The sequence below is a fragment of the Gymnogyps californianus genome, chromosome 4 (assembly GCF_018139145.2).
Source record: "Gymnogyps californianus isolate 813 chromosome 4, ASM1813914v2, whole genome shotgun sequence".
NCBI lineage: Eukaryota > Metazoa > Chordata > Aves > Accipitriformes > Cathartidae > Gymnogyps > Gymnogyps californianus.
This window is the reverse complement of record NC_059474.1, coordinates 77,272,189-77,284,696: the sequence shown is the minus strand read 5'-3', so window position 1 is coordinate 77,284,696 and position 12,508 is coordinate 77,272,189.

Sequence of the window (12,508 nt, the reverse complement as noted above, 5' to 3'; positions counted from 1 at the left end):
AATAAGTGTATCATCTGTAGAATACCTTGTATATATTTAAAAGAAAGGTTATTTTCTTGAGGAAAAAAGCTCTGGAAGATGTCCTAATTATAAATATCCTCTCAAAACAACTTAACGAGGAGGAGGTCTCCTGTTCTTTAAAAAGATACTACTGTTGGTTGATTGCTGCTGCTTTTTTTTTTTTTTTTTTAACCAAATGGCTGCCTTAATTACAGTCAGCAGTAGCTTCTCCCCAAATTAAAGGTTATTGTCAAACACTCTCTGCAAGACAATGCTAAAGAAAACTGAAAGATATAAAAATATATCCCGGAGTTTATGCAGTTGAGACCTGGAGGCAATAGGCCTAGTTTTATGGTGAAGAAAAAAAAAAGCATCATTCTCATTAACACTCATTGTGTCTGCCACTTTCCGAATGGAGCCAGTAATTGCCCAGGAGGCTACATAATTAACTTTAACACTTTCTTTAATAAAACAAGGAATCAGAAGCAGAAGGATGTGAACGATCATCTTCTGTAGGTCTTAGGCACGCTAGGAGCCTCTAAATACCTTACACTAGAAAGGACACAGTTGTGTCCTTAACTAAAATAACCATAATAAAGAAGAATGTCATTAGCAACCAGATTTGCACTGGTAGTGAAATTTCTGTCTCTCTCTGTCAAAAAGCTGGTGGTGAGCAATCCAGAAACACCAGCAGGGAGGAAGACGCATGCCTCATCGTTTCTGGGAGGCAGCAGAGCAATTCCCTGCCCCGCAGCTGGGGTTACGGGGCACTGCAGGCAGGTTTTCATTCACAGAGCACGGGGAGGACAGAAGGACAACCTCCCCTGCCAGAGAGAGAACGTGGAGCTGCTGCTGCCCTTGGTGTTGCAGCGCTGACCGGTGCCAGCTGCACTCGTACTGATCTCTCCGTTTTCAGCCCATTCCTCTGGTTGTTTCTTTATTTTTGGCCGTAAGTCTGAAGAGATTCAAACCAACAGTTCCTGTCTATGAGGAAGAGGGTCCCAGCTGCAAAGGTAAAAGGGGATTAAACAGCCAGAAAAGAGAGGGAATATTCCCCGTACCCTTCTTATTGCAGCTGTGCTGTGTGCAGAAAATAATTTTTCATCCTTCTAGCGAGACCCCCAAGAAGAAGCATAACCGTCTACCTGAGACTCAGATGCCTTTGCCTGCAGCACTAGATATATGTTTAAGGACTCCCATCCACGCATAGATCTGTTGTGACTCTGTTTAACTTGTGAAATCTGATCACAGCATAAGGGGATATGACTTAAGGCAGAGTCATGGCTCTAAGGAAGACAGAAAAATGATTGTAGTGCAGTAAATAACAGCACTAGAAACTCTGTACAACATAACTTTTAGTCAGATTAAAGCTACCTTAGATTCCAAATTTGTATGATCTTCTAACAGTTACATTAACTGTTTGGAAGCTGGTATTGATGGAGTCTTTAGGACAAAAGAATGTAACTCCTGAATCCTGCACACTGAGATCACACACCAATTACTTGATCTCCTTCTGCAGCTAGCTCCAAACAGATTACTGTGATTATAAGAATGGAGAATTATGTTTTTTTCAGAGGAACAAAGACGTTATTTTCCATTATTATAAATCAAGTCAGCAGAGTTCACCTTAACATTTTCCTAGAAATAGAGATTACCTTTCTTTTCCTCACCACTGATTTTAAACGGTGGTTCTAATCATGCATCAATCTCAAGTTAACTTCAATGAACCTCATCTAGACGTAGAGTAGTGTAAAGGAAATCTGGTTATACTTGAGGATTATAACACTGACGAGTTTTCTTGGCAATCTGAGATGATCTTCCCATGTACCTTTGTCCCTGGACAAGGCATCAGACATTATACTCCCTGCCTGTTGGACATGCCAGGTTCCAGGCTGACATATTTTTATGGCCATGAATCTGACTCCCCTCAGTTTGACCAAGGAGGATAGGAAATGCTCAAGAAAATATGAACTAATATATTCTGGGAAAGTACACATGCTTCAGTTTATGCTGAGCCGAAGCTCTGAAACTTTATACATGAGCAGATAAGACGCCCATGCTCAGATTTTATATCTATAGGGTCCTTGGAATGATTAAATCAAGAGAAAAATATGCAAGAGGAGGAAATGAGTTTCCTCCCCCACGCTCTTTGGTCCTGTCTCACTTGCTTCTGAAACCTCACCACTGCTTCCCATAAAGCCAAATCGTATCTGTGCCTCTTTACTTCTCTGTAATGGATGCCAGCCAGAGGAAAGTCAGAGAGCAGAGCAATGAGAGACTGGAATACGCTTGTTCATACTTCCAAGCGATTCGGACAAAAAAACAAGCTAAAAGGAGGCAAAAACCTACACTGTGGAAAACCTGGCACACCGTAGATTTAGGAAGTCCGTATGGCGAAAAGACACGAAAATTAAAGTTGGGTGCAGATTAAACTTTTGGTCTTTGAAGACTTTGGGATCAACATCTGAAAGCTACCCTGACCCAGAAATCTAAAGAGGAGGAAACTGCATCAGATCAGCTAAAAAAATTCTGACTGCTCATCTTAAGCTCTAGATTTTTATGCCTGTCTTTTACTTCTGTTTTTACTGTAAGTTTTATTTTAAAAAATCGAAGTAACAAAACTACAAAAGAAAATGCTTCGATGATTTAAAACTTTGCAGAAAATTAAAATAGGAGATCTCTCTGAATCTGTGCTTTCCGCTGAACAGTTTCAATTTAGACGAATTGCCACTTCCAAGAGAATCGTGTAAACAAACCAGATCTTCCCTGGGTTTTCCAGGAACCCCAGTGTTTTCAGCAACAAAACCTGTCTGAGATATGCAGCTTTCCAAGACTTTCTGACTGTACTTGAATCAAGGTAGAATTTGAGGAACTAATCAGTTTTACCCAGAGGCATCTTTTTAATTGTCAGCGTAACACTCTGTTACCTTAACGTAGTCTGTTGCTAATCCTACCACTATAAAATAGACCAGGAGGACAAATGACACTCATCTTTGCTGGTCCCAAATGCCACCTCAGAGCAGTTAAAAACGAAGTGTTTTCTAGTTTGGAGGTAAAGACAGAGTGAAGAAAGCTTTGCAGAGCTTTGCAGTGAGATCGGTGCTGCATTTTGCAGTCAGCACTGCAGAAGCGAGGATGGATTTGTACTGCTGAGCGTGCCAGTGACTGCACTGGATGCTCACAGAGCTAATGGGGAACATGTTCAGAAATGAACTTGCACCACAACAAAGAAATTAATCACAATTTGTTGGCATGAGTCTGAAAACAATTTCTCTGGGTCTGTATTGACTGCAGTTATATTTGGCTTTGAGTCTCATCAGCATTTGTAGTTCTCAAAACACTGTGATATAAACATTATTTCATTGGGCCAAACTTCCATTAGATTTAAGGTCCATGAAAAGAGAGCGTATTTCTCTTTGAAACAGAATCGAGGTTAAAGCAGTAGCAATTTGCCAGAGCAGTCTCCGATGCCGTGTGGTTAAGAAAGCCTGCAAAGCCAGTGGAGCAAAACCAGCGTAAAAACGGGATGGAGCGAAGAGTCGGGGATTCGCTCTGTAATCATGCCTCGGGATTGGGATACACCGCAAATTTAGCACAGCGCCACGGCCGGGACTAACTAATGATTACAGTCTGAACATATTTAATCTCTTAGACACAAGCATCTTTTCTTCTCCTTAAACCCAGCTTGAGTACAAGATGGGCCAAACAGCATGAAAGGATAGCAGTGAGAGAGCCTGCAATCAGTTTTTCATCTGTCCCTTAGGATGAAAGAGGAATATGTGAGTCATTTTCTTGTACAATGGAGAAGCCTGAATCCCACTGCATCTGGTTAATACCAAGGACTGTCCAAACAGTATTCCATTGTAATTTGTCACACACTAAAATGCGATCATAAATGTTTCTCGGAGTATTTTTTTCATGGGTTTTGAACTCAACAGTAAAATACTGTTCTTTCAGTGGAATTTCAGTTATGGAACTCCTATACTAATGCCTAGTAATAAAGCAATTTCATCAATAAGTGATAAATGATTGTCATTATTTCTGCACCTATACATTGAACAGAATACTGAAGCACAGTGACAGAGCCATTCACGTGGGCTCGAGTTTATTGGTTTTTGTGTTTATTCAGATTCATGTTTTGAGTCTTTTTACACTAGCGTTTCACAAGCTGCTATTGCAGCAATAAAAACAAAGCTAGGGAAAACATTCAGGAGTTACGCCTGCGCTTTTACAAATGATATTGCATTGTTCTTTCTGATATGCATGCAGTCTGGTGGCAGGAAAGGGGCTTGGGTTTTGCTTCTTTTATCTTTTGTTTTTTAAACCAATATGGAGATTCTTGCTGTGTGAAGTAGCTTTCCTTTTTAGTCAGCCCGTTCCACGTTCATGAAGATGCTTCACCGCCTGCCAGCCGATGACCGGTTGATGTAGTAACAGTTAGCTAAGCGGTATTCAATCGTGCTCCGTTTGGATTTCTTTAAAGTAAACTGATTCTCACTTTACAGTAAACTTGAGTCTGAACAGGTATTTGGGGATTAAAGGGGTGTGTAAAATGAGCAGATACGTTGTTCTGGTTTCTCCTAAACAATCTAATGATAGAGGGGAAGTTCTGCCAAGAAGCTGGTAACTACCTACCTCGAAAAGAAAGTGGAGACGGGCACGATGCTAATCATAGTACACACCTCCCGCTGGGAACTAATTTTACTTGTGAACCACAAAAACGTGGGTGAAACTGAGACAAAAAGACCTGGTGCAAAGCCTACATGAGATGGAGGCTGCGGGTCTTCACTCTACATCAGGCCACCAGGGTCTGAAAGGGGCTCACCAGTGACAGGGCCACTCCGGGCACCCTGTGCTGCTCCATCACCCCAAGATCAATGCAGCCAGGTCTCACTGCTTAAACTTGGTCACATAAACCTGGCTGGCAGGCACGGAGCTGGCGCAGATGGGACAGGGCGTGTTGGTCCAGGCAGGGAGCCGCACCAACAGGTCTCCAACGCTTCAAAGGCCAGTTTGGGAGCATCACCCAGCAGCACCTCCATCCAACAGCAGACGGGCTGTTTCTCTGTTTTCAGGAGAGGGAGTGCAAGGCAGTAGCATATAGGGAAACATCTGAGGTTCCACAGGCTCGCTAGCCCTGGCCTGGTGCTGGCACCATGCTGCTGCCTTCTTACCTGCTCCACAGCACTTGTGGGAGCTTCTTGGCTCTGGCGCAGGGACCCACAAAAGCCATCCAGGCAAGGCAGCACAGAGGCACCCAAATGCCTTTGCATGGCGGCGATGCTGAGCTGGAGCAGAGAGGCCCCGGGGGACGGGCTGAGACACGCAGGGTCTCTCCGCTTGGTCCTCTCTGAGGACGCTGTGTGAGTTCAGGAGCAGCCCTGGCCTCAGCTGCCTCCTCCTGCCTGCTCGGTGCCTGCATTAATTCGCCCCGTAGGAGCCAGCACGGGTCAGGAAAAGCCAGTGTTGCCTCGGGGCTAATAAACTTGCTGGCCTATATGTGGATGTTTGCGCACTGCATTCCCATGCACATCCCGCAGTATTAATGTTTGAGGGAGTGTACCCGAAGAGTCCCCGTCTTTTATTAATCTTAACTAACAGAGAATGAACTGTGTCATAAGCTGGCTGCATTTCATATTTAGAAAGAGACTCAAGCTCTTTGAGTAGCCCTGAACGATGGAACCTATTCCCAGAGAGCCAGCCCTCCCCGCAGCCTGCAGTACGGGAGGTGGGCTGGGAGTTACCTGCAGACAGACTGCCGATCTGGAAGGCTGCTTTGCTCCGGCGGCTGCCGGCGCTGGATGCAGCAACCACGCCGCAGTCCCAGCCGTGCTGCACCCAACAAGCTATTGCTGGTCTTAATTGCACAACAGACTTACGCAAACATCACCAAAATAGAAGAAACCCACTTAGCCTTATGTAATTTCAAACTAATGAATGCATGGATTAAAGTCCACATCCTAAGGGAGCGGTCACAACGTGCTAGCCTACTTTCTACCTTAATGCTACGGCAGCACCCTGATATCCAAACAATGTCAGACCAGCCGTTCCCAAACAGGGGACAGCCCGGACTACATCAGTAGCAAGGTGTACACTCATCCTGTCACTAACTTGGTCTTCAACTCAGACTTTTCTTTTCAGGACCTTTTCTGTCAGTCTCAGCAATCTCTTGGATATATGAACGCTTCTCTTTCCTCACAAGGTAAAACTCCCATGTCTCATATCTTGTGCTATATCCATCCTGAGTCAATGTTCAAGGACAATTTTTCTAGTATGGCTCTTGCTATGCCACCTTTCTCTGAATTGGCATCCCCTCCTCTGCCATATTAAAAATGAGCCGCTTGTCTTTGTTGCTGAAGGCTTTGATTCCCACTCTCGTCTCTCATTTGTTAGCAGAAGGTCAGCTCTCACTCTGGCCAGCCTGTGCTGCCCACTGCTGCTGCCTGCCACGGAGCTGGATGTTCCAACAAGGCATTCTGCACTTCCTCCTGGACTACCTAGGACAGTAATAAACATCTACGTAAAGACCAAGCCTCCCTCTTCCACATCGATTCTTAAAAATCTTTGGTACTTTGAAGCATTCAAAATTCCATAAAACTTCTGCCGTTGGGAAAAAAAATTAAATACTGTTATCATTTCTGCTGCCTCACTGTTTCCTTGTCTAGGAGCTGCCTAAGAGTTGCCTGAGGTTGGTACGTACCACTGCGGCGAGAGACAGCGTGTTGTTCTGTTTGTCCAGCTCCAAGCTCAGCAGCGCTTCGCCGCCTAATTAGGATGCCTAAGTGAAGAACAGAGCAGGTTTAATTGAGACCGTGGTTTTGCCATGTGAGGAACGGTGCCCGCAACCTAGTGGTCCTGCCGGAGTGGGAAAGCTGGAGGAGCCAAGGAATACTTTGACCATGGTGTTATCTAAGTTGCGGAAACTTGTTTTATTTCTAAAGGAGTAGATTAGGAGTGTGGGGAACATCAAGTCTAAACCAGCTTGACACTACTTGGCAACTTCTAGTCATTGTCCATGTGATCTATGAAAATCATAGAGTAAAATGAAAACAGATTGAAAAGACAGTCATTATTTCTGCAGGGTAAGAGCTTGATCCTGGGAATACAGCTTGGCAAAGTGGGAGCTTAGGAAATGCAGGAGCGAGTACATCTGCTAGATTAATTTTCCTTTTCACCCAGTTACTATCATGCTGCATGGCAGTACTGACGAGAAGCGTGATGGTAATACTCTCTTGCACCTTTGTTCCCCTTTATGCACACTTTTAACTTTGAAAACACTCATTTTTGAGAGTATGCATTCCTTATTACTGACATCTGATGGCTAATAGTTGAAGAGACGGTGAATCAATATTCAAGTTTGTTCACGTTGTTAACTGGTAATAAGGAAACAGTAACTCTGATGTTTTCACTCTTGGGATTGTCTTGTCTCTACACAAAAACACCTACTAGCTTCCCTACAAGGATCTGGGGTAGTGCAATGTTTTTTCTTGCTTGTTGCAAAACAGGTTTTTAGCAGATGTGAGGAAATTCTTTTGTCTCAAGTAATATCTTTACTTTCCGCATTGTATAATAACAAGTGCTCCGCATTTATTCCATACCAAACAAGATTTTTTTTGACATATAGAGCTCTGGTATAAATCTATTTAGGGATTAAAACTTGTGTTCGGTAGCTGACTGCTCAGTGGTCTTACCCTTTTAATACTTGTGAAAAATTACCATGTGCTTTTTCCATCTCAGCCACTTGTTCCTGGCTGATTTGGTTCATATTGACCATATAAGATATTAAAGACAAAGACCCTCTCTCTGGGTCTGGAAATCCTTGAATCGCAAACTGCGGGAGAGCATTCAGAAGAAAAATCATTAAACGTTTACCCTGTTCTTGTACTCTTCTATTCACGTCTGATACTGGCCATTGCTAATGAGATTGCTGGGCTGGATGCATTTCTGATGTGTCCTGAAATGGCTGTTCTTAAATTCATCATCCCATCTTGGCAAAGGGGAAAGACTTAGCCTTTATAAAAGCAGGCTTCATGTAAATGAGGCGGCAGTGGAAGCCAAAAAGCACTGTAATATCAATTTAGGTGCAGATTCTGCTAACTTTCCTTCAAGTGAAGGGAACCGCACTCTTGAAGTACTGCTATGGAAATCGGGGTAACTGCTCAAGGAGGGAGTCTCTACCCCATGTAAATAAGAATGTTCCTGAATAATTCTGTTCATTTATTTCACACGTTAAAAAAGTCATTAGCAAAATCATTTCAAAAACAACTTCATCCAGTCCTCTTGTGGGAAGTCTCACCAGAAGACAAGTAGACTGAATTAACTGCAGTGTTACTGGGGCAAACATTGCGACAGAGCCAGAGCAAAGGCACTTCTGCCTTGTCCCTGCTCTGCAATGAACACCTCCTGCGGACAAATGAGGACTCCTGCTCTTAATTATGCACCCACTAATAATCTCAAGGTTTGTTCTAGTAATAAAGTTTTTTAGATGTGGCAATTAGTGAATTGCATTTTGAAGACTTCTGAGACGACATGAACCTTCCCCCCCCCCCCCCGCCATGTTTTCTCTCACACAACCAAATCTTGTACGTCAACGCTTCTTGTGCTTTTTGCTCCTGCCTTTCAGAAAAGTATAACTGGAAAGACACGTAGACAGCTTGGTCCTATCCAGCTTCTGAAAAATTTCTATGCTTTGAACATTGTGCCTGTAAAAAGATCTTGTCTCTCGATACCACGAATACCATCAAATGACAGCCTTCAGAAACAGACAGCCCCATTAATTTATCAAAAGACCGACAGCTAACCGAGGCACAAGGGAGACATTAAACGTTACCAGAGAGAGAAACATTCACGTTGCTTTATTTTCCATTCAATTCAGAGTATTACATGAGGAGAAAACTGGCACCAGAAAATGAAGGCAGCGATGCATGCTCAGTATCGCTTCTCACCAAGTTTGAAAAACTCTGGGGTCCTTCCATATCTGTCAATCACGTTCCTGGATAAGCCTAATTTTTTTTTTTTTGTAAGAGGGGCTTCGGAAAGATCTAATTGCAGTAGCAAAAATGAGCACGGCTATGCGCAGAGCTTAGCGAGCTCTCCCCCGTGCCATGCTACTCGAGCACGTGCCAGATGCGGCGAGGCAGTCCTCTGCCCGGCCTAACACAAATCTGCCAGCTGAGAGGCCTCCAAAGCGGAGCTGACTCATCTCCGACACAGCTCAAACGGCTGGCCGAAGAGCTCGAGCTGGCGGCACCCAGCTGCGTGGATAGCCTCCAGCCAGTTACGCTGCAAATGCAGAAAAAGCGACTAAAAAAAGCAGGAGATGAGTTAATGCCAGGCAACAGGTTATTCAAGGCAGCAGAATTGCCTAGCGCTGGGAGAGACCCAAGGGCTTTTCCTGACTTTGTTTTCGGCCCGTTAAGTGACAGACAGGGCAAACATTTATCTCAATATTCCTCTTGGCTTTTCTGTAAAGTGTTTTGGGATTTACTGGTAAAAAGTAACACCTTCTAGAAGAGCGATAAGGAAAAAAAGCAATGTCATTATTACGTTATTATTATTAAAGCAATCTCGAGCACTGTAGCATTGCATTTTGTCCAGATACACTGCTGAATAAGACTGTTCTGTACTTGGGGAAAATACAATGGTAAACTGAATAGCCAGTATAATGGAAGAAGACAGAATAAACCGTGATAAAGGTCCATTCTGTCTTTGCCATCTATGAATAAAGCTTTGAATTTTAAAGAGTCTCCCTATGATGTTGCTTAACATTTGCCAAGACGTAGCAAGTACACAACAGCTGTGCTCACAGCCTTAACTCATAACGGAAAGAAGAGAATTTCATTACTTACCTGAATTTTTAAAAAAACCACCAAATCTCTTTCCGCTAGAAGATGCAGCCCAAAACCACGTTACATCAAAGAAGTTAAAGGGACCGCCCCCCCGCCCCAAACCCCAAAAGCTTATTCTGTTTTGTCCCCCAAACTCTCCTCTCTGGAATCTTGGTATTTTCAGAGTATCAACCTCACCAAGAAATCTGTTACATCATCGGGAACCAGGAGGTTCCTTTTCTAGCAAGCTCCTTTAATAAAGACACCAAGCATCTTGCAAAGGATTCTTTAAAAACTTCCTGCTCTCTCTGGCAGTTCCAAATAAAATAGACTTTATCAATACAGATAGGGCAATGCATGTTATCATCACCATTCTAGCAGTAAAAAAAAAAAGGAAAGTCTTTAACACGGTCAAATGAAATATTACGAATACCTACTTCAGCTTACCCTGGTTTGGCCCTTCCATTACACCCCTCGCCTGCTGATTTGACCAACACTTTTCTGTATACTTTCTTCTCTTTCAGGAATACTAGCTTTGCATGCAGAAAAAAACCAATACACATCAGCCTACGTACAGGTGCTGCTCCCCAGCAGGAAGCGTTTATGATTTGTCCTAGGTCTGTAATGAACAAAACTTAATTAGAAATACAACCATATCTTTAAATCAAATCATAATCCAGCTGCCAGGCTTTGACTGGAGAAACTGCAATAGGTGCCTGGGACAGCTTTCAAACTTTTTGCGTTTTTATTTGCTCCCAAACCAACTTGTGAATCAAAAATTTCTAGCCTTAAACCCACTAACCTATTTAGCTGAAACTTTAGAGTTGTGGTTTTCAGGCCTTTTGATTTGCAAATGCCTAAGGCCCCCTGATGAATTCAAGTTGTCTGATAATAGGTTTGCCTTTTTTTTTTTTTGGTTGCCTTTTCATGAAGCCCTTAAAATTCATTCATGAATCATGAGGGTTTTGCAGACCACAGCTGGAAAACCACTGTTTAAGGGGCAGCTGCTTGCCCACATTATGAGAGTCAGACTTCTCATCTTAACTCTGTGACCTATCATCATTTAAAAAACAAAATAATAATAAAACTTAGGAATAGTAAACAGACTGAGACAAGGGTTTCTGGAACCTGGGCTATTTAACACAGGCCAAGAGCAAGTAAAACAGAAGAACCTCTGTAGCAGCCTAACATGCAATAAGAACAATTCTGAACACAGTTTTAGACTTGGAAGCTAAAGATTTTAGTCCCCCCAAATAGGCTAGTCAACCTTGTTGCATACTGCTTCTTGGTAAAACCATTTTCTTCAAAAAGTTTCTCACGAGGAATTTATTTTTCCCCCCAGAAACAGCAGACTGTGTTCTGAATAAACATAGTGCTTCAGCAAAGATCGACTCTTAGTTGAAACGCACATCCACCTGATAGAGCCAGTGGCCCTGGGTCGCCTGCCCTCTGGCTAGAGGTCCAAGGCCCTTCTGCCCGTGGGCTGCTACTGATTCAGACATAAAGCCTGAATTAGTGCTTCAACTGAAAGAAACCGTTAAACCAGAGATAGCCGCTTTAAACCTTCCAGATCCGAAGAAGTGGCAATTTTTTTTCTGATGAGCTCTATCTGGCATAGCTGTTCCCTGCATCATCCTCCCCATCTCCCGGTTTTTCAAGGATACACAAGAGCAATGGCTGAAAACTGCCGTAGCTCTGGCAGTCGCCTACGCAAACGCTGGAGCAAGCCCCAAAAGGCAACTACAGAACAGACTGGGGAGTCCAAAAAGAACTAATGAGGCACAGAGATGAAAAAAAGGTCCCAAACTGAACCACAAAATCCTTTACTGTGTTCTTAATCCATCAGAAACAGTTAAATTCCTGAAGACGCAAGATTTTATCACAGGAGTCCGTTAGAAGTTATTATTCTCTAGCTTAAAATCTACCTGTAAGTGTAGTTCTGTGACTTGGCTGGTCTAATACAAACTTACAAGAATAGAGAAGTAAGAACAGTAGGTCCTTCTGGGACACCAGCAAAATAGATTTTCATTCTGAAGGTCAATTTGTTTATATTACCTACATATAAATTTGGAGACTTCTTTAAAAAAATGATTTGCTAAGTAGATTTCTCAATCCCATACCCTCTTTCTGTGACTCTTTGTAGCATAAAATGATTAGGATTTAGATCAATGCCAAATTCTCATTGCTGTCTCTCAAAGGGCCTCCAACTGAAAAGCTTTAGTTCACTGTGCCAACTAGTCCCAGCTTTCTTTTGGAAAATACATGTAATACACATGCCAAATTGTTGTAAAGATCTCACAGAAGATGTGAAGCATGATTATTCAACATGATTGTTTATATTCCACAGAATAAGAGATTAAAAACAGGTGTTGAATAGTTTTATTTAAATATTATTACAGTGATTATCTGAAGAAAATGTGTGTCTCTGGAACATAACATAACTTACTCAAAGATTAATTCAGTGAAAATGATTCTTCGCCTCAATGAAAAATATCCACTGAACTAATGCATCTCATACTTTGTTATTTCAGACATAAAGAACTTAGCAAAAGAGGGTCAATAATTATTGTGAGAAATCACAGAAATATACAGAAAACAAGCCAACAGTTACCGACAATTTTGTTTGTCATTCTCCTAATCTTAGAAATCAGCCGGCCCATGAGCACCAACAGCTGGAAGCA